Raw genomic sequence first — 25,184 nt, 5'->3', positions numbered from 1 at the left:
GGATTGGTAAAAGCAGACAATTTTAAATAACCTCGTAGGTACATTTTGTTAGAATCAGGAATACATTCTTGTTAGTAATATGTATTCTCCATTGTTAATGTAAGTAGATTCAAATCAGAATTACGAAGTTTACTGTGGATATTCTTTCGCTCTGATCCGACCTCCCTGTTGTTTCCGATTGTTGAAAGACATATACCGATATTTTCCTTGAATTTCATGTGGTCTCAAAACTAATAGGAAGATGATTAAATACCTTCGTGTCTTTCCTTAAAAAATATTAATGTACTCTTTTTAGCGAAGGTTTATCCCAAAACACTATAGCTAGAAGATTTAATCAAATAATTGCAGCTTAGGCTTTTTACGCCCGTCGTCACGAAGATAGTCGTAGAAACTTTCCAAGTTCCTAAACCATGCATGGGCATTTACTGGTTGACGAACCACAAGTACTTCTTGTCCCGTCCCACAAACTTTATTGCAGGAGGTCGATGTTCATTCGAGCGATTTTAGTGAAATAATTGCAAATGTCAAAGAAATTAAATTAAAAGTTAAAATCTTGTAATTTATTATTTGTTCCCTGTAGTCTAAAGTAAAGCGAACTGCAAGAATCAGTAAGTAACTGCCAGTGCACCCATTGTCTTTCGATGCCTTTCCGGTCCGTTCAGAACTACGCGGTGTTTGCTGGCTTTGCGGGTTACCTGTCAAGTAGTTTAGGGTTTGCCCATAGCCGTGGTCGTAAGTTGTTGGGTACTTCCGACCTTGGGAAAGAGCAGAACGAGGTGTGGTATACCTGAAACGTTGGGACTTGTAAAACCGAGTGAACTATGATCCATAAGCCCAGGTTCTTGTACTAACACACATTCAACAGAGTTGATTGATAGCCCGCGATGTTCTTAGCGAGTAGTTTACACCTGAAGAAGGGTCGGTGGTTGCGGAGTAGGCTCCGGCCTACAGGTGGCCATGGCTGGTCCATAGTCCGACAGCTCTGCACTCCGACCGACCAACCGAGCAGAGGAGTGGTGGCCACGGCTGGTACGTGCTCCGACAGCTATGCACTCCGATCGACCAACCGAGCAGAGGAGTGGTGGCCACGGCTGGTCCGTGCTCCGACAGCTCTGCACTCTGACCGACCAACCGAGCAGAGGAGTGGTGGCCACGGCTGGTCCATGGTCCGACAAGTCTGCACTCCGACCGACCAACCGAGCAGAGGAGTGGTGGCCACGGCTGGTCCGTGCTCCGACAGCTCTGCACTCCAACTGACCAACCGAGCAGAGGAGGGGTGGCCACGGCTGATCCGTGCTCCGATAGCTCCAACCGACCAACCGATCAGAGGAGGGGTGGCTACGGCTCTACCGTGGCTCTACATCTCTGCATTCGTGAGACGGAGAGGGGCTGGTCCTCAACCTCGGCTGTCCTGAGAATGGTTTTCCGTGGTTTTCCATTCTCATGCACTAAGGCGAATGTCGGGACAGTTCCTATTCATAGGCCACAGCCGATTCCTTCCACATCCTTACCCAATTTCATTCACCTTAATTCATTTCATCATCATTGACTCTTCAGCTAAGATTGGTATCAGGGCATCTGGCCGTAAAAACATGCCATATAAATTCATCTCACCTCATCCCCGACCCCGTTCTAGAAGCGAGACTAAGGGGGTAGACATACATACAGATAGATGACAGCAGGCTAATTATTTTTTGAGCAGTTGTTTACTTAAAGTGTCAGCTTGAATATTTGAACAGTTCGACCATAATTTACGCATACATTTCATAGTGTCCCCTACTGTATAATGGGAAAAAGAATGTACACGTTTACTGCTAAGATGAGCTACAATTGGCTTAAAAAATGGCCGCACTGTCGAGGAAGCAGTATGTTACAGCACAGATCTTTGTTTTGAATTTGTAAAGTGTAAAACTGAACGGTTTTAATACGCCCCGCTTTTAACTTGCTTTTTTTTTTTTTTTTTTTTTTTTTGCTAGGGGCTTTACGTCGCACCGACACAGACAGGTCTTATGGCGACGATGGGATAGGAAAGGCCTAGGAGTTGGAAGGAATCGGCCGTGGCCTTAATTAAGGTGCAGTCCCAGAACTTGCTTTTTAAAACTCTGTGTTCGTCTGCCACTACTTTCACCATGTAATTGTAATTGCGGAAGTGTAGAGTGTTGAACGTTAAGGACGACACAAACACCCAGTCGCCAGGCCAGAGATATTAATCATTTACAATTAAAAACCGCTGACCCGGCCGGGAATCGAACCCGGGGACGCCGGGCGACAGATGGGCGCGTTGCCCCTACACAGTTGGGCCGGACAAACACCCAGTCGCCAGGCCAGGGATATTAATCATTTACAATTAAAAACCACTGGCCCGGCCGGGAATCAAACCCGGAGCCGCCGGGTGACAGGTGGACGCGTTGCCCCTACACAGTTGGGCCGGACAAACACCCAGTCGCCAGGCCAGGGATATTAATCATTTACAATTAAAAACCGCTGACCCGGTCGGGAATCGAGTTACTTGAGGCTCTCTGTAGGGAATTCCCTCGCAGCGACCTGAGTGTTTGTAAGTCAATATATTCCCAGAATGATTACACTGACAACGGCGATCGCAAATGGGACGACACCCTGGAACCAGCCCACAGATCCAGGTTTTTTTTAAATTCCTGATCTGGCAATGAATTGAAACCGGAGCCTCCGGGAGAGAGGAAGGCATTCTACACTCAGGCCGGCTGTTATTATTATTATTATTATTATTATTATTATTATTATTATTATTATTATTATTTCGGTTTCTTTCTTCTGCACCACTTTTTTTCACACCCTGATGAAGTCTTGGGTGCGATCTGTGACGCACGTGTCTACTTGGCCCAGTTTCATGGCCGATTGCCCTACCTGACGCCAGTCCTGTGTGGAGCGATTAACTCAATATTCTTGATGATAATTGATCGCATTACCGGCATGTTTAACTACTTTAGGTTTGATGAAAGTGTGAAGAACCACTAAAATTTCCTCAGTCAAAACGGTGCTCTGAATCAAAAATCGATCCACTCATCTTCTGTTTTCGTAACCCATTGGTGATAATGGTTGCTGTTAATGTTTTACTTTGTAATTTGATTTCATAGTTGTTGTTTTCTGAATGATTTTACCATGCAGGTAGTAAACTAAGTACAAGGAAGCTTTCTTACACAGTATGTTGGACATGATTTATAGTCAAAGCAAAGTAGATGTGTATTTAAACGAATTATACTCGACAATGAATGACAATGGTTGCTAACAATTATAACAAAGATGATAATCGTCTTGTGGTAGTGCGTTATATCAAATGTAATGTTCAAGACACAGAAATGATGGATGACTTTAACTGTAATTCTTTGGACTGGTCTTTGTTCAGTGTGTGAACTTAAGCTAAAACATCCTTCTTAATTATTCTTAAGTAAGCCCTCGCTTGTGTCCTACAATGTACAGACGAAAACAAAGACATTATTTCGATTTTTCCGCGTCGTGTAAATTTGGCCCCTGCAGACACAATCTACACAGATGGGATTTTCTTTTGAAAGTTATACTTCAGGGTCGGTCACCAGTGTTCTCCCTTTAGCTCGGCTACAGAGTAGCTTAGTGTAAAGAGCAGTGCCGGCTCGTGACCAAATTTTCAGGGGGTTCACAACAAAATTTGTATTCACGTCTCAAATATACCAAAGTAGAATGCAAACAAGTACAAAATCACTTACTTAAATCATTTCACTAACAATTCCTTGTACGGTTGCTTCTCTACTCATAATATCGTGGAATCCTTATAACCGAGGATGCATTTTCCCGAGACTAATCTGTGAGTGTACAAGAAAACCACGACTGCCGGGCTGCTCAGGCGTTCGCTAAGGCTCTGAGCTCTGGCTTTCTGATCCCGCGATTACGAACACCTGTTCAGAATTAGCTACTAGCGCAATCTTCCGGCTGTGTAATGCAATAGTAACTTTGGCACCTGTGGCCAACAGTAACAGGGGAGATGGCGGACCCTTGTGGTCAACAGTAATACTAATCTCTGGTTTGAGGGTGGTTGTAGACGGAAAGGCACATTCCTCACCGTGCTCCTCGCTTATGGATATATATGTGCATAAACCATGACGTCATCTCCATGCGCATGCGTATAGTCTTAAGGCTCGTAGCAAAATCTCCAGTGTGCTCCCTGCATTGTCACTCGAAACGAACAGCTGTCAGTGTAACGGAGCTTCGATATAAGTCGAATGCTTTCGATCGATTGACGAAATCAGGTCGAAAAAGGAAACAATTTTGAATTACCGGTATCCATGAATGCGTGAATATGCGTTAGAACTGGGTGTTCACGTGCTCCTGTGCTCCTGAGAGCCAACCGCCACTGGTAAAGAGCTCCATTTGCATGCGCGGACGGCTGGTGGCTGATTTCTGTCGCCTAGTGTGAAGCGCCCCTTAGGCATTCTCAGATGGTAGAGCTCTGCAAATTTAATCCCCCCCCCCATTTTCCTATCCCATCCTATCCGTTTCGTACGCTACGGGGTTGTGAAACACGTTCTCTTTCCTTCCTGCTCGCCGCTACTTCGTGCATTTCCCGTCCTGCTTGTTCTTACGGTGGTGTGACGAACAGGAATGCAGACAGGTAGGCATTGTTTTGAGACGAGGAAAGATCTGTGATGTGTTGAGATATGTAGCTGTTACCAAGGGAATGGGTTCATTTTCTTCTACACGCCACTTGGTTGCGTAATGTTTGAATAGTTTATTTCTTGATTTTAGCGGTGAATCTACGTATGTCTTTGTAATGTTTTAAATGAAGGTACATAGGCTACTCTGAAGGTGGTCATGAGAATCGTCTATGCCGTCAAAACCACCATACAATTTTCCATTAACACATAACCTAGCGTCAGCCCTGCTCATACATTACATCCCGCCGTGTATTGCATTCAAGCCCGCACAAGCTGGTCGTTACATCTTACCCGTCCTGTCCTCTCCCTGCACTAGCCCGCTCTCTCTCAACTCGCCCTCTGTAAAACACAGTAGCGGGCTGCTTCATGACGACGATCACATGGGGCAGGACGTGGGTCCTGCCTTCCCGTGCAGACCGCTACCTACTACACATTACCAGAGGAATAGGGTCGATGGTATGGTGGAACTAGGGTTTATATTATTCTACCATACGTCATGCCTGCTTCACGAACCACAAGTGGTTCTTGACCTTCACGCAAACTACAAGAGAAGGCTCTGTGGAAGGTCAGTATCAATTCGTCCGTCGCTCTTTCGTATCGTAAACTTGAATAAAAGTCAGTGACGGGAAGCGGTGCAGTTTCAGTTGGAAAGTCGTCATGGCATATTCAAAGTTAACGAAATCATCGTCTAGATGTACTCAACATATTTTCAGCTGCTAAGCACAGTTAAGATTGAAAAATGAAAACCTAAAACCTGTGTTCCAGTCATTGACTGGGTCAGGGAATGAACGAATGAGTCATATATAGGCTATTAGTGCGATGGGGTCGCCACTCCCAAAGTGATTTATTAATGACTGATAAATGCTATGAAATGATAATGGAGAGTGTTGCTGGAATGAAAGATGACAGGGAAAACCGGAGTACCCGGAGAAAAACCTGTCCCGCCTCTGCTTTGTCCAACACAAATCTCACACGGAGTGACCGGGATTTGAACCACGGTTATCCAGCGGTGAGGGGCCGACGCGCTGCAGTCTGAGCCACGGAGGCTCTCACAATTAAGATTATTAGCAATTAAACTTTTGGCTATGTTTCTTTCTACTTACTTGCGTAAGCTACTGTTTCCACAAATGAACTATGCCAAGTCAAAACATTAAGTGTGGCCAGTATCCAGTATTCGGGAGATAATGGGTTCGAACCCCACTGTTGACAGCCCTGAAGATGGTTTTCCGTGGTTCCCGTTTTCAGGCCAGGCAAATGCTGGGGCTGTACCTTAATTAAGACCACTTCTAGCCCTTTCTCGTCCTATCGTCGCCATAAGATCTATCTGTGTCAGTGCGACGTAAAGCAACTTGTAAAAAAAAGTCCAATTTCTAATCTCGTTTGAATGATGTTTGCATTTTGTAGATCTAGAGAAGGCAAGTGACAGAGTACCGAGGGAAAACATGTTCGCCATACTAGGGGATTATGGGTTTAAGGGTAGATTATTAAAAGCAATCAAAGGTATTTGTGTTGACAGTTGGGCTGCAGTGATAATTGCTGTTCGAACGAGTTCAAGGTACTTACAGAGGGTTTCACAGGGCTGTAATCATTCACCTTTGTATTTTGTTCATAGTTTACATGGTATGAAGTTGCAGGGAGGAATTCATTTAGGTAAAAATGTAGTTAACAGTTTGGCCCATGCGGACGACTTGGTCTTAATGCAAATTGTGCTGAAAGCCTGCAAACTAATATACTGGAACGTGAAAATAGGTGCAATGAGTATGATATGAAAATTAGTCTTTCCAAGACAAAAGTGATGTCACTAGGGAGAAAAACTCTAAGAGACCTGAATGTCGGGTTGAGAATACAAATCCGAAACACATAGGTAATTTGAGGAATTTAGTAATTTTTCTCCCAGGATGGGATGCCTATAGCCTATAGCAAATGAGATTAAATCAGGATGCAGCAAAGCGAATGACTGAGCTCGCAGTTGCGATCAACAGTATTCTGTAATTAAAGTATGAAGGCTTTCACTGCCGGTGTCAATATAATAATAATCTTCCGGGCTATTATGCCGTGGTCCACTCCTCTCACAAATTGGAGGCCGCACACTCGCATATAAATACAGCTGCTTCCCAAGCAACCAACGCAGTTGCCAGCGGGATACAGGAGAGAGTATCTACACGACGCCACAGAAGATGACTACCGCAGCAGTAGTCGAAACGTCTGGACGAAGTGCGAGGAGTGGACCACGCCATAATAGCCCGGAAGATTTTAAAAAATAAATGTAAAAAACGAAGTGAGAAGAGTGGACCACGGCATAATAGCCCGGAAGATTTTAAAAAATAAATGTAAAAAACGAAGTGAGAAGAGTGGACCACGGCATAATAGCCTGGAAGATTTTTATTATATAGTATTCTGTAAGAAAGAAGTCAGTTTCCCGGCGAAAATATCTATACACTGGTCTTTTTTCACACCATATTTGCTTTACGAGAGTGAACGATGGGTGGACTCAAGATATCTTATTCATTAGTTAGAAGTAACAGGCATGAGGGTAGCGAGAACGATCGCTGGCAAAAACAGGTGGGAACAATGGCAGGAGGGTATTCGGAATGGAGGAAATAGAAACTAAGTTAGGAATGAACTCGACTGAGGAAGCTGTACGTGGTGATGTCATTTGAGAGAATGGTGGAGGATAGGTTACATAGTAGAATAATGGACTCTGTCATTGGGGGGTAAGGGAAGTAGAGGGAGATCAAGACGATTATGGTTATACTGTTTCCTATGATTTAAAAATAAGAGGTACTAAACTAAACGAGGCCACAGAGCTAGTGCAAATATAGGATTGTGGAAGCGTTTTGTAAATTCAAAGAGGCATGCAGACTGAATGCTGAAAGGTATAACAGTCTATAGTGATGTATGTATTTTGCTAGTTGCTTTACATCGCACCGACACAGATAGGTCTTATGGCGACGATGGGAAAGGAAAGGGCTAGGAGTGGGAAGGAAGCGGCCGTGGCCTTAATTAAGGTACAGCCCCAGCATTTGCCTGGTGTGAAAATGGGAAACCACGGAAAACCATTTTCAGGGCTGCCGACAGTGGGGTTCGAACCTACTATCTGCCGAATACTGGATACTGGCCGCATCTAAGCGACTGCAGCTATCCAGCTCGGTAGCGATGTATGTATGTATGTATGTATGTATGTATGTATGTATGTATGTATGTATGTATGTATGTATGTATGTATGTATGTATATGTACAGTATGTAGGCCTATGTATGTATGTATGTACAAGTATGTATGCTTAGGGGCTGCCTGACTGACGCTGTGAAGGCGTACTATGGCACTCCCCGTCCGGAAGTCGAAAAATCTAAGAAACGAGATTTCCACTTCCGGAGGTGCATATGGACTTGAGCTTCACTCAGCATACACCAAACAATTAGTAGCAGGTTGATTCCTGGGAGCAAATGCAGCAGGGTGGAGAGCTAACCACTCTACCCCACCAAATACTGCGGTTATGGATAGTGGAGGCCTTTACCTTCCACCCCTCCCAAGGCCTTCATGTTCTGTACGGAGATGACTTTGTTTAATGCATGTATGCTTATAATTTACTCAAATAGCATGTACCGTGCAAATACACCGCAATCATTATTTGTCTAAGAGTCAGTCCACTCATTGTCCGTTCGTGCCTCTATCTACGGATTCGTTCCGAACTACGCGGTGTTAGCTGGCTTTTCAGGTTGCTTATCAAGTGTTACGGAGTTTGCTCACATGTGTACACTTCACGGTATTTCTGGTTGTATAATAGCAAGAAACGACAAGAGTGCTCATTTCATATTCATAAAAACATATTGCCAAATAACAAAAACATATTCCTACGAACATGTATGTTATAGGCCTACTGACGATTGGATCTTACGTTTACTGCGTGATTGATTAACATGTGATAGCGATAACTGCTGAAATAAAACATTTCGCTCCTGAAATTGTGTTCAATATAATAATAATAATAATAATAATAATAATAATAATAATAATAATAATAATAATAATAATGGCGTGTGGCCTACGGAGAGGCCTGATGCAGGTATTTTCCTAGTAGACGGCCTATAGGTGACCTACATATATGTGAGGATGCGGTTCTACCTATGATGATTTCTGATGAACACGGCACACACACACCCAGTCCCTGAGGCAGGCGAATTAACCACTTTGGTTAAAATGTCTGACCCGGCCTGGAATCGAACCCGTGACCCTCTGGATTAAAGGCCAGAATGCTAACCTTTTAGCCATGGAGCCGGGCAGCAAATAGCAATGATTACTGCCGAATGAAAGTTTCGCTCATATGAGGTTCTGTTACAATATGTAACTTATAGACCAAATAGTGTAGTACAAGTAGCTAATGATAGCTTCCTCACCCCGGACGTACGCTCGCCGAGGCAGAGAGAGATGAGATTGAAAGTCCATGTTTTAAACGACCAGAAATCCTCACACTGCGGTGGTGGGTGTGTTAGTAAATGTTCCTTTGTTTACTATGACAGCTTGCTCTTGCATAGAGACGTTGCTCGATGTTGAAAGTCCACACACATGAGATAATCCGATAATCCTTCTTCTAAGCAGTTTCTGCCAAAACCGATACACGATTTGTAAACAAGAAGATTGTGCTAGAAATATAACAGGAAGGGAACTAAGATCAAGTGGTAAATGCTCCCTCCCCCACTCCCCTTTTTTATAATTCGTTACTCACTAGCTGTCCTCAGAACAAACAAGCAAGCAAGCAAACAAGCTTGTACGCAGCTATAAGTGACAGTAGATACTCCGATCACAGCCACGGGACGTGGAATCCGAACAGGGATATGAACGTTAAGAACTGGCTCTTTCATACCCCTTTCAAGGTAAAATGTCGGAGCATTAGTGTACCGTAATATTGATGGCAGTTTAATACATAGCCTGTCATCATCATCATCATCATCGAGCCCCCTTAGTATTAGTATAGGGGTAGCATGCCTACCTCTTATCCGAAGACCCCCGGTTAGATTTTCGACTAATCTAGGGATTTTAATTCTTTTCTAAGGTTTTGACCTGGTTCACTCAGCCTCGTGAAATCAACTGAGAAGCTGTCTAGTTCAAGAGATAGCGGACCCGGACAACAAAAGTCAAGCAATAAGCCTAAGGATGTCGTTACACTGACCACTTGGTACTCCTGTATCTGCAGGACATCTAGCTTAGCAGCAGTTGTCTTGGTAGCCCAAGGCTCTATTAGACCTGTTATTATTATTATTATTATTATTATTATTATTATTATTATTATTATTATTATTATTATTGATTGATTGATTGATTGATTGAATAAAAATGGGTGTTAGGAAATTGGGTGATACAAAATCACGTTATTCTTGCCTTTCTCAAATGACGTAGTCGTTTAATCATTGTCCGTCTATTACCAAGATACCTGGTTCCGTCCCGGCTGAGGTGGACAGCGTCTGAGGATGTTTAATGTGACAACTCCCTTTCTTTGGCTTCCGGCACGTTAAAATCTCCTACAGTATAAGACAAAACTCTAAACCTAAAAATAGTTCCACGTGCCCATAATGGAACCAATCGTCATAATAATAATAATAATAATAATAATAATAATAATAATAATAATAATAATAAAAATTCATCTGTTTACCCTACCGGCTCAAGGGCAGTGTCCTGGAGCTTCAGATTCTGGGTCGGGGGATACAACTGGGGAGAATGACCAGTACCTCACCCAGGTGGCCTCACCTTCTATGCTGAACAGGATTCTTGTGGAGGGATGGGGAGATTGGAAGGGACAGGCAAGGAAGGGGGAAGGAAGCGGCCGTACCCTTAAGTTAGGTACCATCCCGGCATTTGCCTGGAGGAGAAGTGGGGAAACAACGGAAAACCACTTCCAAGATGGCTGAGGTGGAAATCGAACCCCCCTCTACTCAGTTGTCCTCCCGCGGCTGAGTGGACCCAGTTCAGGCACTCGTACCACTTTTCAAATTTCGTGGCAGAGCCGGGACTCGAACCCAGGCTTCCGGGGGTGGCAGCTAATCACGCTAACCACTACACCACAGAAGCGGATAATAATAATAATAATAATAATAATAATAATAATAATAATAATAATAATAAATCCTTGATAGTCAGCGTAGCAGCCTTGGCTGGGCCAGACGTTCAACATGTCTGGTTAGTTACTCCGATCGAGCGAGTGGCTGCGCGTTATGAGTCACGTAGCTGTCAGCTTGCACTTAGGAGATAGTGTGTTCGAACTTCACTGTCGGCAGCCCTGAAGATGTTTTTCCGTGGATTCCCATTTTCACATCAGGCAAATGCTGGAGCTGTATTTTAATTAAGGCCACGGTCGCTTCATTCCCACTCCTGGTCCTTTCCTGTCCCATCGTCGCCATAAGACCTATCTGTGTCGGTGCGACGTAAAGTGAAAGGAAAAAATTAATTAAAAACCCTCCGAATCGGGGACTGGAATTTATTTAATTAGGCCATACACAGCCTTTTACTTTATACACAACACAACACAACACAACGCAACACAACACAACATAATACATTGCCAACTACTACATAAACACATTGAGTTAAGTATATCCCACTAAAAACACACAACACAACACATTGTCAACTACCACACAACACATTGAGTTAAGTATATCCCACTAAAACCCTTCAGCGTTAGGAAGGGCAACCCGCCATAAAACTGGGGCAACTCACGATTCGATCAGGGTGTGGGAAAGGTGGTGGAGAAATTAATTAATTAATTAATTTATTTATTTATTTATTTATTTATTTATTTATTTATTTATTTATTTATTTATTTATTTATTTATTTATTTATTTCTTCTTTTACTTCTTTATCTGTTTAACCTCCAGGGTCGGGTTTTCCCTCGGACACTAACCACTACACCACAGAGGAGGACATTTATTTATTTATTTATTTATTTATTTATTTATTTATTTATTTATTTATTTATTTATTTAAGTGGGTTCGAACCCCACTGTCGGCAGCCCTGAAGATGGTTCTCCGTGGTTTCCCATTTTCACACCAGGCAAATGCTGGAGCTGTATTTTAATTAAGGTCACGGCCGCTTCCTTCCCAGTCCTAGCCCTTTCCTGTCCCATCGTCGCCATAAGACCTATCTGTGTCGGTGCGACGTAAAGTCAATAGCAAAAAAGTATTTATTTATTTATTTATTTATTTATTTATTTATTTATTTATTTTGTTAATGATTTAACGTTGCACCGACACATCGAAGGATTTCCACGATGCAAGGATGGAAAACGGCTACGATTGGGAAGGAAGCGACCGTGGCCTATAATGGAGATTTGTCTGGTGTAAAACTAGGAAACCACGGAAGAGCATCTTCAGGGCAGCCAATGTGATAATGGTATTCGCACCTGCCATCTCTTGAAGGAAGCTTAGAGCTACGTGGCTCGGACGACGCAGCCAGCTTCCAATGATATTTGCTGGTGTCCAAATGCGGCAGCCTCGCGTCGCTAGATTTACCAGCAAGGTATCATTAGCCTAGTGGCTTAACTGTTGACTTTCCTCCCGGACGGGCGAGGTTCGATTCTTGGTGGATCCTTAGTGGAATTTTCATCTTTAAATCACATGTTTTCGGAAGGTTATCAGACTTGAAATCCCCGCCCAAGACCGAGACTGGCCCTGGGTGTTTGGATACTAAACAAACATGCGGAGGTGGGATTGAAAAATACCCATATAAATTATTCATTCTTTTCTTCAAAAGACAAAAGTACGCAGAGACTTTCCTTCACAGGTATTCCCCAACGAATAAACTTAGATACAGTATTGCAGAACTACTGTAGTTGCGAATTAGGTTGCGTGTTGCTGATCTTAAGGCTGATGACAATGATGGCGTGCAAAAGCTCAGTTAACTATAGAACTGATGAAAATCATGATGACAATGATGGCGTGCAAAAGCTCAGTTAAGCATAGAACTGATGAAAATCAAGGGCGCATGTGTAACCTTCAGATATGCTGTAAGTAAGGCTTGGGTGTTACGTCTACCATCGCAAGACACAAGAAGGGAAGGAAATGTTCCATGGTTTCGCAATTATTTTAATCGTATGCTGTGCAATAGGCATCCACCGGATACAGAGTATACAAAATGTTGATAATGAGGAATAGGACAATAACAATGAAGATAGGAGCCAATTCTATAACTCGCAATTTTCATCCTGAGTCAGCTGGGGGGGAGGGGGGGGGGGGAAAGACATAATTTTTTCTGGCAAATATTATTTATCAATTTATCAGATGGGAGACTCCTCTTCTGTTCCACTTGGTCTCAGCTCCACTTTTACTACTCTCAAAGGGCGATACGAATGACTTAGCTAATTTTTATAGTCCTTAACAATAACCGTTGGTTATATATATTAGGAAGGCAGATCTAAAATATGCATAAGACATAAACCAGAACTTCAATCATTCTTCTTTTTCTTCTTTTCCTACCGCTTTTCCCACACCCGTGGGGTCGCGAGTGCGAACTGCGTAGCACATGTGGATTTGGCCCTGTTTTACGACCGGATGCCCTCCCAGACGGCAACCCTATATGGAGGGATGTAATCACCATTGCGTGTTTCTGTGGCGGTTGGTAGTGTAGTGTGTTGTGTGAATATGAAGAGGAGAGTGTTGGGACGGACATAAACACTCAGTTCCCGAGCCAGAAGAATTAATCCCCAAGGCAAGTGAATTTACCGTTTGAGATTAAAATCCCCGACCCGGCCGGGAATCGAACCCAGGACCCTCTGAACCGAAGGCCAGTACGCTGACCTTTCGGCCAACGAGTTGGACAAACCAGAACTCCAATTGTTACCTACTAGATATTACTGACAACATTGCCTGAAACAAGCAAGAGAGGCTCCTTCTATGACAGAGACTGATAGTGTGTTCCGCTGTCGTGTTGAAGAGATGACAAATGAGTTTGTGTATCATGTGGTGTGATGAGGTGGCATCGATGAGAGTGTATCAGCTTTTGACATTTGAATAGTGGGACAATTTTCACTCACATGAAATGTGGAAACAATTATTTAGCTCCTTTAAGCTCCGACTGTTTCAATTATAAGGGAAGGTTATTAAATTTAAGAACGGGAAATACAAGGTGGTGTTAAAATATTTACAGTTATAGTTATTAAAACAAATATGTCTTAGCTACGATGGGAAAGTCTGTCTCCCTGGTTGAGTGGTCAGCGTTTGGGTTTTCCGGGCTAGTGGCCGCGGGTTCGATACCAGACCGAGTCGGGAGACTCAAACGGTAAATTCATTTGCCTCGGAGACAGTGTGTGTGTTGTCCCCAACATACCTACAACTCATACACAACACACCTCAGCCATCCTGGAAGTGGTTTTCTGTGGTTTCCCACTTCTCCTCCAGGCAAATGCCGGGATGGTACCTAACTTAAGGCCACGGCCGCTTCCTTCGCTCTTCCTTGTCTATCCCTTCCAGCCTTCCCATCCTCCTGCAAGGCCCCTGTTCAGCATAGCAGGCGAGGCCGCCTGGGCGAGGTACTAGCCATCCTCTCCAATTGTATCCCCGACCCAGAGTCTGAAGCTCCAGGACACTGCCCTTGAGGTGGTAGAGGTGAGATCCCTCGCTGAGTCCGAGAGAAAAATCGGCCCTGGAGGGTAAACAGATAAAGGCCAGATAAAGAAGAAGAAGTGGAAGAAAAAGAAGAATGAAGAATAATGGCGGCACAAGCTTATGTTTCTGTCTGATATAACTACACATCAGAATTACTTGGATTTAAATGTCTCATGTTTGATTTATTTACTCTATTTTATAAACATTTTCGTAACACTATTTTTGTTCTTCTGCCTTAAAAATGTGATGACAATTTCATAACACAATTTCAAAACAATATGTTTCGAACTGACAACATAGTCTACATATTTGTATTTGCTCCTAATTAAATTAAAATTAAAGTACTGAATAAGCAAAAGGCAATATAATGGTTAACTTGTAAATCGTTACTTAATGTAGGCCTATTAATTTCAATGGTGGCTGTATAATGCGTGTGTATATAATATGTACAGTATGTTGGGTATTCAGCCCAAAGGCTGGCTTGATCCTCCACAGCTCCGCCAACAGCTGTCATAAATAGCCTAGACGTCACTGAAGAGGCGTACTAGGGAAATGAGGAGTGAGGTAGTTTCCCGTTGCTTTCCGCACCGAGCCAGAAGTTGCTATTACATCTCAGTCTGCCAAGCCCACTAAAATGCATGCACCAACCGACCCTATGAGCGATATTTTCACACCATTCATAGCATGGACTGGCTGCATAAGGAATAGTATTACTAGCATCGTTCATACCTCGGTCACTTTCATATTTCTTTTTACAAGTTGCTTTACGTCGCACCGAAGCAGATAGGTCTTATGGTGACGATAGGATAGGAAAGGGCTAGGAGTGGGAAAGGAGCGGCCGTGGCCATAAATAAGGTACAGCCCCAGCATTTGACTGATGTGAAAATGGGAAACCACGGAAAACTATCTTCAGGGCTGCCGACAGTGGGGTTCGAACCTACTATCTCCCGAATACTGGATACTGGCGACTGCAGCTATCGAGCTCAGTACTTTCATATTACCAAAGCCAAGTATGAGACAGACAGGTCAATGAAAATAAATTTATTCTAGCCCATGCCAGAAGACGTAGTGCACTGTAAACACTACATGTTGCCAGCGAAGGCATGTATATAATATATGATGGACTTAGGTTGGCCTGGCACGCTGAGTGACTTTTCTGCATTACTTCGGCACATCACTAAAAGGTTACCGACCCCTAGTCTAGGACGTGAACCAACAACCATTTTTCTGTTTTATCGTATTCTGATTTTTATTAATATTAGTTCATCACTATTTGACCATATATTAACAGGTTCTAATTTTACAAAAGGTCTCCTTTCAGAAAAGGTACATATGCAGATATGGTATCACCATTATCTCCTGCTACTCAGATCCCACAATAAACTCCAGGAATTTGTAATAGGACCTCTCTCTCTCTCTCTCTCTCTCTACTTGTGTTGTGGAATTTACTGCATCCATCCCCTTTTGAGTCAAGCGCTCGACTACTGGCTAATGCTGTATCATCGGTTAAGACATAGTTAGTGAAATAGTACTGCGTATTGTATGTATGTATGTATGTATGTATGTATGTATGTATGTATGTATGTATGTATGTATGTATGTATGTATGTATGTATGTATGTATGTATGTATGTATGTTCAGTCCGTCAGCGATTCCGCTGGTGGGATCCTCAACAGCTCTGCCATCAGCTGTCATAGATGGCCTAGGCATCACTGAAGACGCGTACTAGGGAAATAAGGAGTGAGGTAGTGTCCCGTTGCTTTCCTCACCGAGCCAGAGTTGCTATTACATATCAGTCTGCCAAGTCCACTGAAATGCATACACCAACCGACCCTATGAGCAACATTTTCACACCATTCATAGCAGGGACTGGCTGCATAAGGATTGGCATTACGAATACCTCAGTCACTTTCATATTGTCAAAGCCAAGGATAAGACAGAGACAGATCTATGAAAGTAACAAAATTGCTCTAGCCCATACCAGAAGACATAGTGCACTGTTAACACTAGGTCCTGCCAGCAAAGGCATACTGCGTATTGATACGATTGAAATTAACTGAAATGAATTTGAAATTACTTCAAACCTTTCAGACTACCTCTACGTACCGAGCGAGTTTGCTGCATGGCATGAGTCGCGTAGCTGTAAGCTTGCATCCGGGAGATGGTGGGTTCGAATTTTGAACCCCACCATAGGCAGTTTTAAGGCATTACCATGGTTTTCAGTGGTTTCCCTTTTTCACACCAGGCAAATGCTAGGATGTGCCTTAATTAAGGCCACAGCTGCTTCGCTGTCCTTCCTTGCCCGATTGTCGCCGAACGCCTATCTGAGTTAGTGAGAAGTTTAACCGTTAACAAAATAAAAACGAACTTCCTATACATATTACTCAAAAGGGGGTAAGAAGGAAATACGTACGTCGATATCCTTCTGTTAATGTTCATAGAAGGCGTTAACTAGCCAATACGGTAAAAGCGTGCTCAGTTATCTCAGAACGACGTGGGTACGATTCCCTGTCAGGAAGTAAAAAAATATTGAAATGAGATTTCCACTTCTGGAGAATGAGATGGACCAAGCGAATGGCTGCGCGGTTTAGGTCACGTAGCTATCAGCTTGCATTCGAGAGATAGTGGGTTCGAATCCCACTGTAGGCAGCCCTGAAGATGGTTTTCCGTGGTTTCCCCATTTTACACCAAGCAAATGCTGGGGATGTGTCTTAATAAGACCATGGTCGATTCCTACCCACTCCTAGCTCTTTCCTGTCCCATCTGTGCCATGAGGCTGAAAAGGGATCATACCAAATCGACAACCGACATCGACCGACAATCGACAATCGTCATTAGCTACTGAAAATTTGCATAAAACTTACTAATTCCTGTCCACCAACTTTTGTCTCGAAGTCTGGGAGGTCGATTGTCAGCGTCACAAGGAAACTGTTTGGGATGAACCAGACGTGGTGAGATGATCAATTAAGACATCAGAACATCGCTGCTCGCCAGCTGTTATCACGTAGGCTCTCCACAGCATACGAAATAAGTGATTCTGAACAGGAGTCCGGTAGTTTCCTCATTAATGTTAATAAAACATTTTATTGCTAGTGGTTTTACATCACTACTGACCCAGACATGTCTTATGACGAGGATGAGATACGACAGAGGAAGAAAGCGACCGTGGTCTTTATTAAGGTACAGCCCCAGCATTTTCCTGGCGTGAAAATGGGAAAAAAACGAAGAACTATCTTCAGGGCTACAGACAGTGAGGTTCGAACCGATTATCTCCCGAATGTAAGCTCACAGCTACGTGACCTGAACCGCTCGATAAAATATTATACAGTATTAATAGCGTGCACGTTTATAGCCTATACAGACAGCCACGATTTCATAAACATTATATTTGATACAGAAACATTCTTCTTTTTCTATCGCTTTTCCCACAGTTTTACGAACTGTGTAGTACGTGAAGATTTGGCCCTGTTTTACGGCTGGATACCCTTCTTGACACCAACCCAATATGGAGGAATGTGATAACTATTGCGTGTTTCTGTTGTGGTTGGTAGTGTGGCATTTTGTCTGTTATCAAGAGGAGAATGTTGGGACAAACACAAACACCCAGTCACCAAATCAGAATAATTAAATCAAACACGATTAAAATCCCCGACCCGGCCAGGAGTTGAACCCGGGACCCTCTGAACCGAAGGCCTTAACGCCGAACATTCAACCAAGGAGTCGAATATTTGATACAGAAGCATTAAAACACTCATACTTTGATATATTCGTATACTGTAAGTTCTCCAGTCTGTCGAGCACTAAATATAAGAACTACAACCCTATAAGATACCTATATAAACACATTATCAAACAAAGAATAAAGACCAAACTATTAAACAAAGAAAGTGTAGCTTCATTTATTAACAAAATACATATTCGTATACTGCACTTGTTAGTAAAATAGGATTGTTTTGCGCGAAATTCTGTTCGTGTTGCCAAAATCTCGTTTCCGGTGTAAAGTCCTTCATGTAACATTAAAGTAGAACTATCGATATGTGCACAGCCTGCGCAGTGTCGTGTACGTAGTCAGCTAACTGCTCCAAGCCAATCAGCAATTTTGAGCAATTAATTATAACACTACTGTTGATTATACGGCAAAATTACAAGGGTACATTAATTGACCATTTACCCAAATTTCAATGTTTTCAATTTTTTTATTACAATTTGCTTCACGTCGCACCGACACAGATAGCTTTTTGGCGACGATGGGATAGGAAAGGGCTAGGAGTAGGAAGGAAGCTGCCCTGGACTTGATTAAAGTACAGTCCCATCATTTGCCGGGTGTGAAAATGGAAAGCCATCTTCAGGGCTGCCGACAGTGGGTTTCGAACTCACTATCTCCCGAATGCAAGCTGATAGCTACGTGACCCAAACCCCGCGGCCACTTGTTCGGTTAGTTTCACTGAAATCCTTCTGGTGCAACCAAAACAGTTCCCCCGTCAGTTCAGGATTAAAGTCCTTGGACGAACTGGGAATCGAACTTTGAAATTTCCGGGTGAGAGGTAGACCTAAACCTGAGGTTCACTCAGCGAGTACCAAAAGTGAGTAGCATGTTAATTCCTCGGAGCACAGTCGGCTGGGCTTAGAGCTAACCACTCTATCCCACTTACTGCCGAGGTTACAGAAAGTGGAAGCCTTCACCTTCCACTTCTCCAACGGCCCGTACGAAGATGACTACCCCACTAACATTTTAAAATTCAAATTCAAATTTATTTTAATAATAATGGTGATTATGGAAGCAAATAACAACAGCAATAATAATAATAATAATAATAATAATAATAATAATAATAATAATAATAATAATAATAATAAAGGCCTTGATATTGATGATGTAAAGAATGTTAAAAATGCACTTAAAATATTAAAAATTACTGTATTAAATGACCTAAAAAATTAAGAAAATGTATTATGAAATGTAAAAGATTATGTTAAAAATTAATGTTTAAAAATCCTTTAGAAAATAATAGGTTAGATGAAAACTTACAAAGAACATAATGTAGATCTTTTATTTGGAGACTACTCGAAGACAGAGAATACACAATACAATGAATCTTGGTTGAAAATTAAACAGTTTGAAAAGAACTCGAAATAATAAATGACGATTTGTGAAGTTAAAGTCTACAAACACATTAAAGAATTATAAGAGACAACTTGAGAAATTAATTTATGTAAAATTTAAAATATAAATATAATTCAGAAACAAAGACTCGAAAGAATAAGAATACTTAATATTATATTGAAATGTTTTATTTCAATATTTGTATAACTACGATTTAAAATTTTCAGACGTAATATTGTAAGATAATATGGTAACATGACAGAAGGGACAAAATGACCTAAAGAGACAAAAAATCTCCAAAATATGGCCGAAAAATCAAAATCAAAGAAAATGCTCTTAAAATATAAAGAAACCAAAAATGCATAAAATGCAAAAATGCAAATAATGCAAAATAAAAAGTATATATTTGTAATCGAGGTGCCATGAACAGAATTTGTATATACTGGAGCTTTGCACCTGACCACTCAATAAAAAGATGACATGTCATCAATATCCGGACCCTAAAATAATAATGATAATAAGAAGAAGATACACCCTTAGTCTCATTTCTTGATAAAAGGTTGGGGATGAGGTGAGATGAAATGGTATGTTTTACGACCGGATGCCCTTCCTCACGCCAACCTCTCTTGAGGAGCTAATGAAGATGAAATGATCGACGGTGAATGAAATTGGGCAAGGAAGTGGAAGGAATCGGCTGTGGCGTATGAGTAGGAACTGTTCCGGCATTTGCCTGGAAGTGAAAATAAGAAACCACTGAAAACCATTCTTATGACAGCCGAAGGTGGAGTTCGAACCCACTCATCTTCCGATTGAGGAGATTGGCTCCATAGCGGTAACGCGTTAACATGCGTGGCCACTTCACTCGGTAATAACATTAATCGTGTTAAGATTGATGCTTTCAAGGTGACGATGGGACAGGAAAGGGCTAGGAGTGGGAAGGAAGCGGCTGTGGCCTTAATTAAGTGATAGCCCAAGCATTTGCATGGTGGAAAATGGGAAAGCACGGAAAACCATCTTCAGGGTTGCCGACAGTGGTGTTCGAACCCACTATCTCCCGAATACTGGTTACCGGCCGCACTTGAGCGGCTGCAGCTGTCGATTTCGGTCATGTTAGGGGCGCGCAGCTGTGAGCTTGCATCCGGGAGATAGTGGGTTCGAACCCCACTGTCGGCAGCCCTGAAGATGGTTTTTCCGTGGTTTCCCATTTTCACACCAAACAAATGCTGGGGCTGTACCTTGATTAAGGCCACGGTCTCTTCCTTCCCATTCCTAGGCCTTTCCTATCCCATCGTCGCCATAAGACTATCTGTGTCGGTGCCACGTAAAGCAAATAACTTACCAAAAAAAACAAGGTGAAATTATTTACGTTTCGCAGAGAACTTGCTCCGCGTCTTCATAAGAAAATCCGAATTGTTTACGAGGAAGACTTCTCCATGGAACAACCCTTGTACCGGTAGATTTACTGGCACCTAAATGAACTTCTGCGTGACAAAACTCCGGCACCTCGACGTCCCCAAAAACCCTCAAAAGCAGTTACATGACACGTAAAACCAATAACATTATTTGCTTTTCAGCTATGCATTCTTGTTTAATACAAGCATTATCGTGCTGTAATTATACAGGAATACACTTGCAGCTGTATGCTCTCCTTTTACTCTCGGCGCTACGATGTGACAAGAATTAAATACCTTCCATCGTAAGGTGTTCAGCAACAAACTTTTGCTTTGAGAGAAGTTTTACCAGTGCTTTTAAAACATATGTCACTGTAAACTAAAGTATTAAAAATGAGAGAAAAAGCCACGCCCTGGAACCTACCGCCCTGGGCAGCTTCCTGTAAATTGCCTAGTTCGAAATCTGGCACGGTCGTTATTCCCGTAACATCAGTTAAAAATGTTGGTTTCACATCCCCTTCAGCACATTACACCCTATTATATGATAGCGTTGACCAGGCCAGGTGGTGGTGGTGATTATTGTTTTAAGAAGAAGTACATTACAACCAGGCAATCATCCTCTATTAAAATTAATCACAGTGAAAAGATGGAAGGGGTCAGAGACTCCGAAAAATGAACGTATCGGCCAAAGAAAGACAAGAACAACGAAGGGAGTAAAAATGGAGGACTCCCTAGGCCTCGTGGCCTAATACCGTCGGGGTCTGAAATGAACAAGAGTTCACAAAGGGAGGTCGGATAGGATAGATGAAAGTGAGGAGCCTGGCACAAGTAAGTGGAAGCAATGCCAGAACTCAATTAAGAACTCCGTGGTCGCCAACCCACGCTCCTACGATAACAGCCCCCGTGACCACTTTTAGTCGCCTCGTACGGCAGGCAGGGGGTACCGTGGGTGTTTTTCTATTGCCCGCACCCGTAGGAGGATGACCATGACACGCATGAAGGCTGGCGAATCTCAATTTTTGTGAAACCACTACCTTAATCGTTATTTCCTCCAACGTTTCATGTGAAATAAGTTATATTTTAATATTTATATTCTGATTAATTTTTAAAGACTTCGTCGATTTCCTCTCCCTCCCCCCGCCCTCTCTCTCTCTCTCCCTTTAGGTGTAGTCTGTCTTTCTATATTTACAATTCTGTACTGTCTTTCGTCACTGCAGAAACTGTAGGAAGCAGTTTAAATAAACATCTTGTTTACTACACATTTGCCTCCTGTTGTTTTCATAGCTGGAGGCGTTCTGTCATTTTATAACGAAGAAAAACATCAGTAACACATTTCGATAACGAAAAGTGTTTACATCGTGTTCCCGTTTCATAGAATTGAATATATATTTGCAAGAACATTTATCCAAACTACTTAATGATACTGAATGAAACCAACATCAGGAAGTCAGAAGAAACTAAATATTTACATTGAGTTGTTTTCTATTTTCTTGGAGAAATAATTACTCCAACCACCGAACCTCATTCGGACTGGAAAGGGTTAAGTGTTCTGAGATCGTTGATTTTATAACTCCTGGTATAGAGTAGGCCATGGAAGGCTAGGCTTGGGAAAGTGCACTTGCTCCGGAGGATCGATTGGCTGAAAGGATATGAGGGAAGTGCTCAAGTAGAGAACTAAAACAACGATAACATTGACGTGAAGGTTCACGGTGCAATTTTAGATTTACCAGCCCGTGAATAATAATAATAATAATAATAATAATAATAATAATAATAATAATAATAATAATAATAATAATAATAATAATAATAATAATAATAATAATACATTGTTACAATCTACTTTACGTCGCACCAACACAGATAGGTCTAATGGCGACAATGGGACAGGAGAGGGCTAGGAGTGATGAGGAAGCGGCCGTGGCCTTAATTAAGGTACAGCCCCAGCATTTGCCTGGTGAGAAAATGGGAAGCCGTGGAAAACCGGCCTCTCATCGCTGGGTTCCGTCGTTCAAATCCCGGTTGCACCATTTGAGATTTGTGCTGAGCAAAGCGTAGGCGGAACAGGTTTTACTCCGGGTACTGCGGTTTTCGTTGTCATCTTTCATTCCGGCAACACTCTCCAATATCATTTCATCTGTCAGTCATTAATCATTTCCCCGGAGGAGTGCGAGAGGCTTCAGCAGCTGGCACAATTCCTATCCTCGCCGCTAGATGGGGGCTTCATTCATTCCATTCTTGACCTGGTCAAATGACTGAAAACAGGCTGTGTATTTTCATTTTCTTCAGTATGACTAGCCCTGTATCGCTCATATAGCCGGTTCTTTTTTTTTTTTTTTTTTGCTATTTTGTTTAACGTCGCGCCGACACAGATATGTCTTATGGCGACGATGGGATAGGAAAGGTCTAGGAAGTGGACGGAAGCGGCCGTGGCCTTAATTAAGGTACAGCCCCGGCATTTGCCTGGTGTGAAAATGGGAAACCACGGAAAACCATCTTCAGGGCTGCCGACAGTGGGGCTCGAACCCACTATCTCCCGATTACTGGATACTGGCCGCACTTAAGCGAATGAAGTATAGCCGGTTCACGTTGTTTCCGACCACCCTGTATAAATGTAACTTTCGCCCGAATATTAACGCTGATTTCTTTGAAATATAGGTTACTTCATATGTCATAGGCCCATTGTAAAGATGTGTCAATGTTTTCGGAATTAATAACTACAGTATCAACAATAACATTTCAAACCCATACTGACTAGATATTTTATTTGGGCGCTGTAAATGGTCGGCGTTAGAAATAGCGGCCATAACCCCTCCACAGCCCTGTTCCACGACAGACAAGTACATCAAACTAGCAGTGCTGGAAACACACTTGGCCAAAGAAGCAATAAATAACATTTGGTCAAGTAGCCGCATTTATAATGATTGCTATTGGTATGAAATGCTGAGTTCAAATACATTATTGGCGACGAAGACACCCTTCTAGGGATTGCCTGGCTGAGGTGGTAAAGTCGTAATTCACACGGAAGGACTTGGGTTCGTTTCCCCGAAAGAAATTTGAAAAATGCAAGAAAAGAAATTTCTACTTCCGGTAGTGCACATGGCCCTGAGGTTCACTTAGCCTCCTCAGAAATGAGTACCAGATTAATTTCTGGGGACAAAGATGGCCGGGCGTAGATCTAACTACTTTACCCCACCAATTCCCTAGGTTACGGATAGTGGAAGCCTTTACCTTTTACCCCTCCAAGGCCCTTCAGGGCCTGTGTGGGGATGAATTTGCTTTTACTTTTAAGATACGCTTCTATAACTTGGCTATAATCCATACCACGTATGTATGTTGGGTATTCAGCCCGAAGGCTGGTTTGATCCTCTACAGTTCCACCAACAGCTGTCATAGATAGCCTAGGTGTCGCTGAAGAGGCATACTAGGGAAGTGAGGAGTGAGGTAGTTTCCCGTTGCTTTCCTCACTGAGCCAGAAGTTGCTATTGCATATCAGTCTGCCAAGCCCACTGGAATGCATGCACCAACCGGCCCTATGAGCGATATTTTCACGCCATTCATAACAGGGACTGGCTGCATAAGGCATGGCATTACTAGCTTCGCTCATACCTCGGTCACTTTCATATTGTCAAAGCCAAGGATTAGACTGAGACAGGTCAATGAAAGTAACACATTTATTCTAGCTCATACCAGAAGACGCAGTGCACTGTAAACACTACATCCTGCCAGCAAATCCATGTCACTGACAAAGTAAATGCTAAGAGCTAGAGAGAAAAATAAGTGATTTGAAGAAATACACGACTGAATACGATATACAGTGTATTATGAACTCCTCGCTGTGGACGTCATAGACCTAAATATTCCCGCATTACGGTACGCGAATACATACCGTTAATAATAATACATCCATAATTTTGACAATTAACAGAAATTACGTATTTAAAAAATGATTGTGTGTACCAATCTATTTCCGAAGCGTATGAAATTCAAGGTAAATTGGCCATGTAGCCCCATGTATCTATGATTGTATGTATGTATGTTTGATGTATGTATAAAGAACTCAGAGAAACGAGCGTGGTACATCGCAATTTTTAAAATGAATGTATATAAAATGATAGGCTTCCGTTGTTAACTTGTAATTTTGTGATTTGTTACTGTAATTGAAAAAATACAGGAACTAAACTGTAATTTACGCTTCCTACTGAGTTATTTTGTTGTGTAACGTAGCATATCCATCTGTAAAATAAAATGTTAAAACTATCTTCTGTATAATACAGGTCACGTGTGAATGTTGAATGCATAAAGGACAAGATTTTGAAAATAGTTAGCGCAACATAATCGAAAAAGTGTTCACGGTAAGATTTTGATTTGATATGCAAAGTATTCGAGTGGTCAAATTTGCCAGTTTTCTCCTTTTACATAA

The 25,184-nt window shown here is 42.3% G+C and overlaps 1 protein-coding gene across 1 annotated transcript in view; it reads left to right on the top strand.

Annotated features, from left to right (window-relative positions):
- Eip78C (Ecdysone-induced protein 78C) overlaps positions 1 to 25,184 on the top strand; it is a 258,863-nt gene that overhangs the window by 198,894 nt on the left and 34,785 nt on the right. The window lies entirely within an intron of this gene.

Source organism: Anabrus simplex, chromosome 2 (genome assembly GCF_040414725.1).
Source record: "Anabrus simplex isolate iqAnaSimp1 chromosome 2, ASM4041472v1, whole genome shotgun sequence".
In the NCBI taxonomy this organism is placed as follows: Eukaryota; Metazoa; Arthropoda; class Insecta; order Orthoptera; family Tettigoniidae; genus Anabrus; species Anabrus simplex.
The sequence above is the reverse complement of the archived record's forward strand: the minus strand, read 5'-3'. Positions and strand labels throughout refer to the sequence as shown.